The following is a 15910-nucleotide window of genomic DNA, read 5'->3' on the forward strand; positions in this document are numbered from 1 at the left end:
AAGTCAGACAACCTGAGTTTCCTTCTAGCTTCTGCATCTTATGATTCTATTTGGCGGAAGTTCCCAGCTGACTATCACTGCAGAGGTTTCCAAACAGTAGAAAATACTATTATTTCAACACACAAAGCAGTGGTCTAATGCCCTCTGGGCATCTTGGTTGTCCACCTCAGGATAGTAAAGAAAATACTGGTATTTATAATAAAATGTGACTATTCCTGTTCCTCGTTCTCTTGCAGTGTTTTGAATTTGTGGTACCTTTGTTTTCATATGCAGGAATCACTTTTCTCTTTCATTTTTAAAGCTCTTATGAAATCAATCACATGTTTTGGTGCCACCTTTTAAGCAGCTGACATAAAGCCTAAGGGAGAGGGCAAAAGTGTAAATGTCATCCCTCTTTCCTCTGGCTCCCCTTCACACAGAAACAACTCCAAAGCTTTTCACTGATAATTTCTTTTCAAACTCTGACATCTTGTAAAATTAATGATCACGTAGCTCTAAAAATGTAAGACTTCCACTACCTCTACATTTTAAATCTATTTGCTTTAATGTGTTCTCATATAAAATGAAACAACTATATGTGCATACGTATATACCTACATGCATGCACATATGCACAGTCACAGGCATAAACATGTATCAATGAAATTATCACTTATTTTTGCAGTCTCTCCTTCATTCAATATATAAATATTTTCAACTGTAGACAGGCTTCATGTGAAGCACTAGGAATATGATTTTAAGCTGGTCTACATCTCTATAATATAGAACAAAGATTTATACCAATGCTTGATACCGTTCAAAATTCTTTGCCTTTCTATAGTGGCTTAATCATTGTAATTCTATAAAAGAAACTATTATTCAGTTAAGATTCAGATACAAAGACAAAGAATAACCTATCCAATATCACATGGCTAGGAAAGAAAGCCTGAATTTCAGCCAAGGTGGTCTAGCTCCAGAGGAAGAGATGTGTAACTACCAGACCATGCTTTCCTGCTCTTATATCTTCTCTCATACAGGAAAGACAGAGACTAGTTATAAGGGGGATAAAATAAGCAGATGTAACTCAAATGTATTTCTTTCATACTGCCTGATTTATTTCATGTATTTCTTCTCCTATTATTTAAACAGTTCAAATTATTTTCTTTTTTTAACCAACCTCTGTATTAACAGTGGAAATAAGTTTAGGGAAGCTTTAGTTTGGTGCCATTTTTTTTTCATCTAATACATATCTGAAACCAGGTAAGAGAAGAAGTGAAATTGTAAAGAGATTTAACTGGTTTGAGAAGGAGAAAATATAGCTTTAGAGCATAGAATACTTTAGGAAAACTAGGTTTGATATATTATACCATTGTTATCAACTATTCACCAACTTTGTTCTAAAGGTCATATATCTATTGCTATATGACTTACAGGGCTTCCTGTGGGAGGAAAATACTCTGTATCGTGTTGACAAAGATTTGGCCATGTGACTTCATTGGGCAAATAGAATATGAGGGAAGTGTTGCGTGTCATACATGGCACAAGGTTAAAAGTTATTTCATAGTTCTGCAATTGCTCCTTTTATCTGCAATGAGAATTGTATACCCTAAATAAGGATTATTCCTTTAGTTTTTTTCAAATAACAAATAAGACCCCCCATGATGTTCAGTTCACATATAATACAAGAGTGAAAGAAATCCCTGTCATTATAGGCTAACTGAAGTTTAGATTATTTTGCTACCACAAAATAATCTCATAAAATCTAAAGGATACAATAGATTTATCTTTTCATATTCCTTACCTAAATTCTCTGAATAGAGATTCTTATTCAAAATCTTTCTGTTTCAAGTGATGGAAAAGCACCTGCAATAATTTGGCAAGAAAAGGCATGACTGTGTTAAGAGTAAGAGTAAAAACTGAGTGTTACAAACAAGTAATGCCAAGACCCTGAACATAACCTTAGACCATTCTCAAAATCTTGTCTCTTTCTGTACATGTCAACTTCTCTGTCTTTTTGGCAAGCGTGTGTGTGTGTGTGTGTAGTCTCTTAGTATATACCAAATTTTTCTATAGAACACGAAGTTTCACCTTTCCTAACAAAATGCCACCAAGTAAAAAAAACAGAAAAAAAAATTCCTTCTGTTCTTCAGTTTTGGTTCATATGGTTCCAGGAAAAAAAAAAAAACTGATGGTGTCATATTATATCTTGGATCACTCTAGAGACAATTAACTATTTCTAGTCATTGATACTGTGTACAAACATGGTAGTTCCAACACAAACTACACAAGAACAGTGAAAAGAATCAAAATGAGAAGCATCCAAAAAAGAGGGATGCTGAACAGATACTTAGATGTTGACTATAAAAAACCTTACAGACCATCATGAAGATCCTACAAATCTGGAAAGAGGAAAGCAGGATAAAATATAAAGGAGAGATGAAGATGCCAAAATCTTGTTTAAAAATTTTATATTTAACCAACCTGCAACATTATTTCATTTATTCAAACATAAGTGAATGGAATAAATGAAAAGTATCAGTTATTGTAACATATCCTGAGAATATAAGCATATAAGGTAAAGACCTTAAAACCTCATCCAGTATGCAGGAAAGCATCCACCAGGTGCTGGGATCTCTCATCTAGACTCTAGGGCTCCCACGAAGGTGTTCTCATGTATATATATATTATTACACATATAATTATACAATTACATTTGACACAAATTATAATTTGTATACAATATACAAATTATATATAAGTATAAATAATATAAATATACATTATATGATATAATACATAAAATAATAGAAATCGTAGGTTGCTATGAGCATTCAATCACAGATCCCAAATGTCACCTAAAGCTTGCCAAAAGAAGTGGTAGCCTGAAAAATAAAGAAGGATTAAAAATATGAGGGAGGAATGACAACAGCAAGATAGTAGAATAGGAAGTTCTGGTTCTCATTCCTCTGCAGAAACACCAACATGAAAGCTCTGGACATATGAGAACACCTTCGTGGGAGCCCTAGAGTCTAGCTGAGAGATCCCAGCACCTGGTGGATGCACTGAAGAGGGCAAGGAAAGCAACTTCACTTTTATGTTCCTCGACGTGGTGCAGATGGGTGCTGAGCTAGACCCCCTTGGCCTGTGATTCTCCCTTGAGGAAAAGTGAGAGTGAAGTGAGCACCTGGCTGCCCCCACTTTGCAGGACACCGTCTAGGAGGCCCACTTCTATTACATCCCATTCAGAATATTGAGGTGATTGGCACTGCTGAATTGTGAGGGGGCAACTATCAGCAGCTAGTACGCAGGGTAAAGGAGAAGGGACTCAGAGCTGCACTCCAGTGCACATGGGTCTCAACAGCCAGTCATGGATCCTGGTACTTGGTTCATGAACTGCACCAACAAGTTCACCTATAAAATCCATAGGACAACTACAGAATTGCCCATCAGCCAACACGTACCTCCAACCCTGAAAATGGCACATGTGAGCTTCTGCAAAGAGAGATGGATCTCAGGAGCAATTGCAAATCTTAGCAGCTGGTTTGATCTTCTAGATTGACAGAGGGAGCACAACTTTAACAAAGTTGGGATGCTGCCTTAGGGAAAATAACTGGGAAGCTCTCAGCAATCAACCAAATTTTATGGGATTGAGAGATTAGACACAATCCTAACTCCTTCCTCACCCCTCATGCTAAAGAAGAATTAGAGGAGTGGAGGAGGCCATAGAAACAGCCATCGAAAAGTTCTGAAACCCTGAGAATCCCTAACCAGGCTGATGAGTAAAGATCTTTCTCTCCCAGAGCCAGTCAGTAAAGACTGGAGGAGGTGACTAGTGTTTCAATTAAAGTACAGTAATGCAAGGCTTTAATGAACACACACCAAAAAATTGAGGAATAAGAACACCACCAAACAGATAAATAAAGCCATTGCCTGTGGCTGTAAACCTGGGTTCACGGCAGAATAGGCAAAATGCCTATTGCTCAGATACCCTGTGGAAGTGGTTTAACTCAATACATGCCCAGTTGCTTCTGGGATCTGACTTTTAATCAGTCTCCATGTAGGTGCTAACTGTGACCCTCTCCTTTAGGACAGTGTTGGGTCTTAGCACACTCTCAACTCTTGGGAGCCACTAAAAACAAAGGCCATGACCTGAACAATCACAAAGTTTGGAGAGTAACCAGGAGTAAGGCTGGGCTAATTGATGAGATTCATGTGCTACATGAGAACAATCTATCACGACAGAGAAGTGTCTGTTTTCTTTAATGCAGACAAAACAGCGCAGTCAGTGAGTGAAGGAAAATGAAGAAACAGAAGAATATGTTCCAAACAAAAGAACAAGATAAACTTCCAGAAACAGACCTTGATGAAACAGATAGAAGTGCTTACTCAACAAATACACAATAACAATCATAAAGATGCTCTCCAAGGTCAGGAGAGGAATGCATGAACAAAGTGAGAAGAAAAATGGGGGGTGGGGGGGTGGGAAGGTTACTTTGTGGAATGAAATCTCTGAAGATGTTGTCTTGAATAGTAGTCAGAACCAGCTGAAAGGAAGATTCCCTATCCTCTCTACCCTGTGTCACCTGTCACCACCCTCCTCCCAGATTGAGAATTTTGACTTGTAAAATTTATTTTGTGATTACTTAAAGACACTTCCAATCTACATACACTAAATAGTTTACCTTTTCTCTGAAATCCTGCTTTCCCTCTTAATATTGCTTATCTCGGTGGTGGTTCAACTATATCCTTTGCATCTACTTTTCCAAGTTAATGATCTCTACAATTTTTCTTCTTTTCTTCCCTCTATTCCTCACCTTTCTCTCTTCCTCTCTCTCTCTCTCTCTCTCCCCCCCCTCTACTCCCCTCCCCTTTTCCATGGCTTATGAACATATGTTAATCTCTTTTATCCTCAAAAATACCTCTCTTTGATCCTTTGTTGGTCTATAGCCTTTCCTTACCTTTTTTCTCTCTTTAGAGTCAAAAGCTTCTCAAAGAGTAGGTGTACTAGCTGTCTCCACCTCCTCATGTTGCCCCATCCTCTCCTTGATTTATTTCAAAATCTTTTTGCCAGGATCACCAAGGACCACTCAGTTTTCAGTTCCAATTTACTTGGCCTCTCAGCAGCTCCTAACTCTGCTGATCATATCTTATTTCTCAAGATACTCTTCTGCTTATTTCAGCTGTGGCTCCCAATTTTCCTCCTACTTATTTTGCCATTATCTTTTCTCATATGGGTTTTTCTTCTTCTACCTAACCATGAGATATAAGGCTTTCCCCCCAAGTTCTATTTAGCAAGTTTTCTCACTCTACAAATAGTCTCTCAATGAGCTCACCCCCTTGGCTTACACCAGAGCACACCTGATAATGATTTACAAGTCTATGGATCCAGTCCAGATCTCCCTTCTCACCATATGAAGATATAAGGGAAGAATTCCCTTCCAAGAGGCAATTGCAAGGAATCTTCAAGCCTATATTTAACCTTACAGCAAACCCTACAGAAAATAAATTACGTATTTTCCTAAACTACCTACCACAAAAGTCCTTCCTTTAAACATTATTAACCCCAAAGGACTTCTCTTGAGTCATAAGTCCTCCAAGATCTGGACGTGTGACCAACTTTTCCCAAACTGCAAGGACTAAGAATTGGAGGAGGTCTTTTTTTTTTTTTTTTTTTTTTTTTTTTTTACAGAAAAGTGGGAACTTTTGGAAAGAATAGTGAATGACTGCTGGGCAGGCGTAAATAACAGATGCCCCCCAAACACTGTGATATCATCAGAGATAGTTCCACTTTCTAACTCCTGAAGGCCAAGACTTGAGAAAGAGAGAAAGAGAAAGAAGACGTAGGTGACAAAAAAAAAAAAAAAAAAAAAAAGAGGTGACGAATTTCAGTGATTATTAAGGGAACACAAGATTTTGAAAAAGAAAAAGGATCAAGACTAAGAAGCAGTATGTTAAGCGTGTCCTGTACAAGTACATGGAGACAGAGGAGAAATATCCGTGCAAGTATGAATACGCCAATGAAGCTAAAAGCCAAGGGAAACAATCAGACCTCACAAGAGATAAGCAGGAAGCAGGAGAGAAGGGATATGACAATGAGTGCTTTCAGATATTGTGTAAGAAGCAGAAAAGGACAAGATTTTGCAGTTGCCAGAATTCAAAAAGCTAAGAAACCAACAAACTATGACAAAACAAAAATACACGGCAGAAAAGGATGCAATCAAAAGATTGGACTAAACCTATGTGTTCGGTCACTGATTTAACTGCTTCAGCACCAGGAATGGATTTAGCTGCTAGAGACCTGTCTAGTGACTTGTTACCACAATTACATGTGTTCACACTCAATTGTGGCAGGCCATATTATGTTCTGCATAACAGTAAGGTTATGTTTAGCCCAAAATTCAAAGGGCATAAGCCAATAAAGAGATGTTTGAGTTAGAGGAATCAGTAAGTATAAAATTGAAGAATATTTAAGTCAATGATGCCAATAATTCTTTAACTCTTGGGGACTAAAATCTTAGGTTTTGCATTTGGATGGGTAACTAAGAATCAATATATTCCAGTGGGTGTTTTGACTAGGATATTACAGGAGGCCATCCTTAATAGTTGGAATTAGTATTTCATTTATTTTAAAGATTTTATTTACTTCAGAGAGAGAGAAAAGCACATAAGTGAGGGGAGGGGCAAAAGGAGAGGGAGAGAGAATTTCAAGCAGGCTCCATGTTGAGCATGGAGCCCCTACACAGGGGCTCAATCCCAGGAGCCTGAGATCATGACCTGAGCCACAACCAAGAGTTGGATGCTCAACCAACTGAACAACCCAAGAGCTCCTGGAATTAGTATTTTAAAAGGAAGTCTGGGTGAACAATTCAGGTTTAAGTCTAAAGATGTGGCCAGAGAAACAGATTGGCAGGGGGTGGATTGTGCTATTGTAGTTTCCTTAAGATCATCTAGAGACTGTAGTTTGGCCAAGTAATTGAAAGGGGGACATACTCAACACTCAGTATGCTTTAAGATATGAGCTTGTTGGTTCAATGAGGCTTACATAAAAAATATTTTATAATGCCTTCATAGTGATGATTTAAGTCAGGAAGTGGGGTTAGTAAAGCAAAAGTCAGGAACAGAAAGCCAAAGGGAAGAAGGAGGAAGGATAATCACAGCGGTTAGAGCTGCATCAGGAAAGAAGATGGGGGTATAGAAGAGAAAATAGGAAGTTATAAATACATTTTATAGGTTTTAAAGTAGGACTTAATGTTGTGGATAATTCTTCCCAATTGTTCCAACTTTAGAATTGAGGTCCTCATTGGGGTAAATCCAGCTGTGGAACTGATGATATAATGAAAAGTTAATATACCTGCAGGAGTAAGGTAATCCATGTAATAACATTCCTGTGTTCCTGGAGAAAGTTGGATGTGATTAAAATCTTATCTGCAAATACTTTCTATTACTGTTATGGTTTTTAAAGGATTTTAAAAATATATAAGAACCTATGCAGGTTAATTCCTTTAAAAAAATTTTTTTAAGATTTTATTTACTCATTTATTTGAGAGAGAGAAAGAGCACAAGTCAGGGAGGGGCAGAGAGAGAGGGTGAAGTAGACTCCTTACTAAGCAGGGATCCCAACCACCATGGAGCTCGATCCCAGCTTTCTGGGATTATGACCTGAGCTGAAGGCAGAAGCTTAACCCTCTGAGCCACCCAGGTGACCCAATTAATTACTAATTCCAAATGACATTTTAAATATTGCTATTTGGAATGACAGTGGAGCTATAACATAACAATATAATAAAGTAAAAATTTCCTTAATCAGCTATGGTTTATAGACCAATACAAAAACTAATAATACCCAGAAGTTGAAACTGCTAGAAACTAAGATTTACATGTGAATGCACATGTAATAATAAATTAAACCTTACTTCCTTGAAGTTACTTTCAATTCAAGGACTAAAGGACTAAAGGAATTCAGATAGGATAAGAAATCATAGTTTAACCTTTTCAGGAACTAGTCTTAAAACATATATTTTTTTTAACTTTAAAAATAACCAACACTTTTCCCCCATTGTTTTAAACTTAGATTCTGTTTTTTTATTGAAATAGTTGTAAGAACTGCATTGGGTTCCATTTCCACCCAACAGATGCAGGAAATACTGGAACTCTTTTAACAAAATCTGAATTACAGAGATTTCCTTCTGAATGTTGCAGACCTAAGCAATTCACATAAACTAAAATTTAAAACAAAGCAAAAGAAAACAGAAATCTTTTTGGCACTTAACCCATGAGTTACAGATTGAATTTTTTTAAAGTAGAATAAAAGTGGACTCTGATAATTTGAGGATGGCAAAACAAACTTTCCTCAAATATATATGGTAAACTTTGTAGTCATGTTTTAAATTGAAAATTGTTATACTTGAAAGTCCATTTGGTGATAGAAATGATTTCTTTCTATAATTATCTAAACCACATGCCACAAACAAAATAAAGACATTTTTATAGAGACACACATAATTAATGTTCACAAATAAATTCCTTGACCATTAACCAAATACACCATTTTAACAGTTTGATGAATATATTCATGTCATTATACCCTAGCATTATGGGGTATGAGTACATTTACATGTGTCAATAACTCACTGGATAGGTCTGTTAGAAGCAGAATTAATTTCTGGTGCCGAAAAGATCAGTTGTCAAGATAGACCAGAGAATCCAATTCTTTGATTTAATACAATTCTATCAGATGCATATCAACATATTTTGGTATTTGTTTTCAAGTATAGAGCACATGACATGTGAAATAGATTCTGATTGCTCCAAAACTCAGTAGAGTAAATGATGACTCAATATGAAAATATATGTGATGTTCTTTTTTTAAAGATTTGTTTATTTATTTGAGAGAGAATGAAAGAAAGCAGGGGAGGGGCAGAGGGAAAGAGAGATGAAGATCCTTAAGCAGATTCCCCATTGAGTGTGGAGCCCAATGTGGGTTTGGTCTGAGGACCCTGAGATCATGGCCTGAGCAGAAAACCGAGAGTCCGACGCTTAACTGACTGCCACTGTGTTTCTTTCTTAAACCACATTTTGAACAGGGTTAAATTCCTTGATCAATCCTAAAATAGCACTGAGTGCTCTCATTCTATTATAAAAATACATCTGCTTAAATTCTTGCTTAGAAAAACAGATAATCATGAATGTTCTTAAGGGGTTGATTTAGTATCCTATTTATTTATACCTTCTCCTTACTCAAAAAAATAATACAAAGAACTTGAAATGATTTGGTAACATACACCAAAAATGGTCTCTAAGTATTTTATCAGTCACTGAAGAAGTCCTATTTTACACACACCAAAAAAATAGACAAATTGTTTAAAAATGTCTATAATGAATTCTCTTGGACACCCCCTATAGAAGCACAACATGGATTTTTCTTTATTATTTCATACCAAATCCTTCAGCTTCTGCCACATGTTCTTTTCCAGAGTGAAAAAGAACCAATTCCTGCACACAAAGTAAAGCTTCACTAGCTATTGAAGTAGAAGAGTTTTATTTCCTGTTGTTGTACCCCAATATACTTTATTACCAAAAAATATTTTTTGTACAGTGAAATTATTGTACTTGATGGTCTGATAAAGTGGAAAAAATTACAAATGATAAACTTACCTTTCTTAATATTTCTTGGATTAAAAAATCTTAATTTTCCTTAACAAATATATTTCACATATCTCTAGATGTCTAATCACCTAAGTGTGGGTTTCAGGAGTTATCCCTGTTTTTTTAAATAATACAGGAACTTAGTTTCAAAAAATAAAAAAAAAATAAAAAATAAGTCATACAGAAACACATACAGAATGGGAGGTAGGTCCAATAATAATATCCAAATTACTGAGAGTAACCTCACAAACGCATTTTAAACCTATGTCTCAAAAAATAAATAAATAAGTAAGTAAGTGAGTAAAAATAAAAAAAAAATAAACCTATGTCTCATTTTAGGATAGGCAATTGATGTGTTCAAATTAAAATTACTCATATACTATATGTTACAGCACTAGATGTTTAAGAAAAAAACAAGAAAGGAAATACAAAATTGTTGGCAATGTGCCTCTTCAGTAAGTTGCATTGTTGTTCACTAACATTGAAATAACTACCTTTCCTGAATGATTAACAGAAGATTTGTGGAGGCTGATGAGGCCTGGACAACTTAAAGCTAAATGGCATATGGTATCAAACAATACAATGAAGTTTAGTTTGAGAATTTTAAAGAGATTTTTAACCATAACTTGCAAATATTTAGAACATGAAAAGGATGGCCACTTTTAAAGATTATTACATAAGGGTGAACAAACTGTTGTGATTTAGATGAATAATATATACAGAGGTATGTTGTAATTTCCCTGTAATGATTTATTTACCCACCTTAGCACAATGTGTTAAATAGACTATAACTTTAACTCACAATGTATTAAATTTGTCATGCTCCTTCCTAAAATCATTTGATTAGTGGAGTCCCTGGGTACTTATCTCTGGCAATGGGCATTGAGGTTCTTCATTTATTTATTCAACTAATATTTGTGAAAACTTTACTATATTCCAGGGCCAGATAATGAGAGAATTTAATAATCAACCTTGGAAGCCAGACAGAAAGGAGGCAGGGAAGAAAGCCTAAAATAGATTGATGAACCCCAGAGAAAGTATAAGGGGCAAGGGCAAGGGCTGGAAATCTTGAAATCTAAGATACTTTTAATAAGTATAAGAAATGAGGTGAAGAAAAAAATTGGAAAAAAATAAGTTTAAGTTCAAGAAGCTGGCCACTAGAGTTCAAAGTTACAGGAGTTTTAGCTAATAGTGCTGCAGAAGACCCTTAAAAGAGTGTGGCTAAACTACCTTAGAAGTGCAAGTTACAGGTTAGTCTTGTGTTGGACTTCCATTCTCATTTACTGAAATCACTTCCGATGATGATACTATTTGAGGTGTGGATGGTCACCCCTATGAGAAGTCTTCAGTGAATATAGTTTATGACCTTAAGGCAGGTACTTAAAGAAGTAGTACATCACCTCGTAGTACCACTCCCGCCGGATGGGTGTGTACCAGAGGCTGCCCGTGTACAGTGAGTGGTCGATACCCCCGATGATCTAGGGACAAAAGGAGGCAGGTACCCGTATCCCAGCACAGTGGGACACCCAGAGAGCAAGCAATGGGATCAGAGATTTCTGGATTGGTGGCAAGGCCCTTTACAGGCCACCTTTCTCATCTTCCTGCTTCTAATCATATCCTGTCCCAGAGTGATTTGTAGTTTCTTAAATATCTTAAGAATATGTCAGGGGAAGACTTTACAGGATTTTAAATTATTTGTTTCAGAGTCTCACAACCCTCAATCTAAAGTTATTTAAACTAAACTGGCACAATAAATGTTAAATGAATGATTAAAAAAAAAAAAGAAGTAGTACAGAATAATAAATAAAAATCTTGGGTGAATGGAGGCACCATATTGGTCGGGTATAATCATCGGATATATCAAGCCACTTTCACCCAGGTAAACTTGGGAATAAGTTTTCAATTAAAGCAAGAAAGTAAGGGGAAAATACTGTGAAGGCTTCTCTTCTTTTACTAGACACTTGCCATAACACCATGTACTTGGCATGTCTGGGTGTACATCTGTATTACTTTGAATTTACATTTCTTACATATGTTGCAAGGGCTGGTGTATTTTTTTTTAAATTATCTGAATGCGCTTTTTATTTCTCTAATTGCATTGGGAGGTAAGGACCCATGTTTATTCATCTGTGTAACCCCATTTAACATAATGTAGCAAACTTACATTATTCATACATGTGTTGGTGAAAAAAGTATGTCATTGGTAGTAAGTAACCCTTTCAATGTTACCTTTCCCATTACTAGAAGGGATTAGAGAAATTTTCCATGTTCTTCTTCTTTTTATGAATTATTTATAGTGTTTTAAAATGTCTTCAGTGTGCAACTTGATGAGCTTTGACAAATGCATGCACCCTTGCAATGAGCTGTGTAGTAAGGCCCACTCATGCTGGCTCAAAAGAGCTGCTGTGCACACCTTTTCCTGGTTTTGCATCAGTAAAAAAGCACTGGTAATTTGAAATAGACCATGGTGACGGTATTTACAACATAGACATCCTCCTCTGCCGCAAAGCAGGACGTCACCCAACTCCAGCTTCCCAGAAAGCCTGGACACCACTGCTTATTACCACCAACCAACTCAAGATATATATTGCTTGTATGTAATTTCATGCCTCTTTCAAGTTAATCTCTAGCTAAGCACTCTGGATTTCTATCACCATCAATTAATTGTCCCTGATTTGAAACTTTACATGAATGAAATCACACAATATGTAGTGTGCATTCTGTTTTCAGACCTTGTTTCAGACACTTAAATTACCATAGCATTTTTCATCTTAATATGTGTCATTGTGTATATCAGTAGTATGTTCTTTACGGGTGTGTGATATTCCATCGTATGAATATGTCAGAATTTATTTATCCATTCTCCTATTGATGGACACTTGAGTTGTTTCCTATTTGGGGTATTCTGAATTAAATTTCTAGAAGCATCTTTTGTACACTTTGTGTGTATGTGTATTAATTAACATATTCATTCCACTTGGGTATATACTTGGGAGGGAAATTGTTAAATGATAAGAGTAGATGTGTCAAATTTTATCAGAAAGTGCCAGACAGACTTCCAAAGTAATTGTATTATATTTGTACCAACAATCTATGAGTTTGAAATGTCTGCATCCTTGCTAACAGAAGATATTGTGTTCCATGGTATTTTTAAAATCTAACCTCAAAATGTAGAACAATTTATATTCCTCAAGTTTGTAACACCCAAAATATAATTTGAAACTATGGTATAAAAGACTACTACTTTAGGGGCTCCCAGGTGGCTCAGCAGTTGAGCATCTGCCTTCCACTCAGGGCATGATCCCAGGATCCAGGATCGAGTCCCACATTGGGCTCCCTGTGAAGAACCTGCTTCTCCCTCTGCCTGTGTCTTCGCTTCTCTCTGTGTCTCTCATAAATAAATAAATAAAATCTTTTTAAAAAATGATAACATTTATATCATAAAAATTTTGTGCCTCCTAATCTAAGGGAAGATGGCAAGGTCTGGGAAGATGTGCAAGGTCTCTATACTAGAAACTACAACCTATTATTGAGAAAATTATCTGAGAGAAATGTTTATCATCTGTCAAGGCTCTCCAAATGTATCTAAAGATTCAAGATGACTTCAGTCAAAATATCAATAGACATTTGAAGAAAATCACAGAAGCCATGAAGTCTAAGGTTCTAAAATTGATTAGGAAAAAAAAAATTCTGTTTAGCAAAAATATCATTAAAAAATCAAAATAAAAGATTATATTTTCTAGTGAAAAAGAGTTCCTAAAAATAAATATAAAAAGATGAAGAGCTCAATTTTAAAGTGGTTAAATAAGTAGTTTACAGTTGAAGAGCTGCAAGTGAGCATATAGTAAAAAAAAAAAAAAGATACAATCTCACTCATAATTAAGTGCAAATTAAATTAGCACTAATAAATTATTTTCAGCCATTAGATATATACATAAGCATTTAAAAATACATAGTTTAGGATTTATAATATTAAGCTGGTGGGGTTGTGGGAAGGCACTTTCATTTATCATTGGAAGTTTAAACTGCAACAACTTTTAAAGAAATGTCTATCAAAATTAAAATTGCACATGCTCTTTGACAAAATCTGCTAATACTAAGCTGTTTAATAGATACGGCAATAAAACTAAGTTTTCTGAATATCTAAGATTACTTATGACAAAAAAACAAAACAAAACCCTCAACTATATAGAGGATTGGACAAATTAAAGGTGTAGTCCTATAATAGAATCCATATAGCTACTAAATAGATTAGTATACTTATGTCTTGGTTCCTAAATCATTGAATAAAAAAGATATAGGCATGTATCTCTGGGTATAATATGATCCTTTCTTTTTTAAAATACCAGAAAGTGGTATTTATATTTGATTCTATATCTATATATTCTGGTTTATGGATATTTTCCTTGAAATATACACACACTAAAACAATAATGATTACTTCCTTTGAAAGGATGAGACATCAAGTGTAGTGATTTCTAATTTTTATTTATATCTTTTTCTGTTTTTTTTTCTAACCATTTTGCCCAGAAGTTTTACAGCTTTGATAAAGTTCATAGAGATTATTTAAAAGATATTTTTCCTTTTTTTCTTTCTATGTTTCTGTTTAAAAATGAAAAAAACTTGGATCCCTGAGTGGTGCAGTCAGTTAAGTGTCCAACTGTTGGTTTTAGTTCAGGTCCACTCTCAGGTTTGTAATATTGAGTCCTGCATCAGACTCTATACTCAGAGCAGGGTCTGCTTGGGTTTTTCTCTCCCGCTACCTCTACCCCTCTTTCCTTTCTCTCTCTCTCTCTCTGTCTCTCTCCTTAAGATAAATAAATAAATCTTTAAATAAAATGATTTCTCATCAGAAACCAAACAAGACAGGAAATAGCATTACAGTTTCAAGTGCTGAAAAAAAACCAGCATTACATTTTCAAGTGCTGAAAAAAAAAATCAGTCTAGAATTTTATATCCAACAAAAGCATCCTTCAGAAATGAGGAGAAATCAAGAAATTCTTAGATGAAGGAAAATGAAGAGAATTTGTCAATAGCAGACTGGTCCTAAAAGAATGACTAACAAAAGTTCTTGAAAAAGAAAAAAAATAATAAATAAAGAATCTTGAGACATCTGGAAGAAACAATGAAAACTATAGGTAAACACTATAGATTTCCTCTTCCTTTTGAGTTTTTTAAATTATGTTCATGGTTGAAGGATAAATCATGACATTGTCTATGTTAACAAAATTATGTATATCTTTAGTATAAATGCCTCAACCTGATAATATATTTGACAGTGAATTGGATTGAGAGACAAGAGCCACCTCTGTGATCTATAGACTTTATTACATGTTAGTTTTCTAAACTAAGACAAATGCTACATTATCTTCATTTTTCTTTATTTTAAAATGAAAATATAAAATCATGAGTTTTATAAAGTTGTTTTAAGGTAAGACCTGTAAATTATGAAAAACCATAAAATACAATATAAACTGTTATCATTATTTACCTTTTAAAGCATGCTTTTGTTCAAAGGTAATCTATCATGAAATCTATTGTGCTAAAGTAAGAAGTACTGAGATTTACAATTTATATTGAAATAAATCTTTAAAAAAACTAAAGATTAATGTATAGAGTAGTTACATGATAAATCACATATAGTAAAATGTTAGTGGTTGATCTAGGTAATGGAAATATGGGTATTCACTATAAATTTATTTTAACTTTCCTATATTTTTGAAACTTGTCATAAGAAAGTCTTGGGGAAAAACCTTAACATAAAATCTTAAATTCTCATGGATTTCAAGCAAATGAAAAAAAATTACCTATAATGTTACTAAGCGTATTGACTACATGATACATGAAAATATATCTTAGGCTACAACAACAGTGTTATATTCACAAGTGAGATTAGATACAGGTTCCTCCCCTGTGTGTATATATATGTGTGTGCAGGTTCACACACATATATGTACACACTAAATATGTTTATGAATACATATATATCGTCATAAGACAGCATAATACAAACAAAATAAAATTATAGGTTCTATTGGAAACTCATACTAATGTATTAGTACCTGTTTTAAGGTCCATGGACAGTTTTGTTGTGTTTTTATTTTATTTTTTATTTAAATTCAATTTGCCAACATATAGTATAACACCCAGTGTTCATCCCATCAAGTGCCCTCAGTGCCTGTCACTCAGTTGCTGTGTTTTTTTAAATATTCTTAGTATATGTTAATAAATACATATATATTAAATATCTCAGATAATCCAAAATAAGATCTTCTTTTACTATAGA

Source organism: Nyctereutes procyonoides, unplaced genomic scaffold, assembly GCF_905146905.1.
Source record: "Nyctereutes procyonoides isolate TBG_1078 unplaced genomic scaffold, NYPRO_anot_genome, whole genome shotgun sequence".
NCBI classification, from domain to species: Eukaryota; Metazoa; Chordata; class Mammalia; order Carnivora; family Canidae; genus Nyctereutes; species Nyctereutes procyonoides.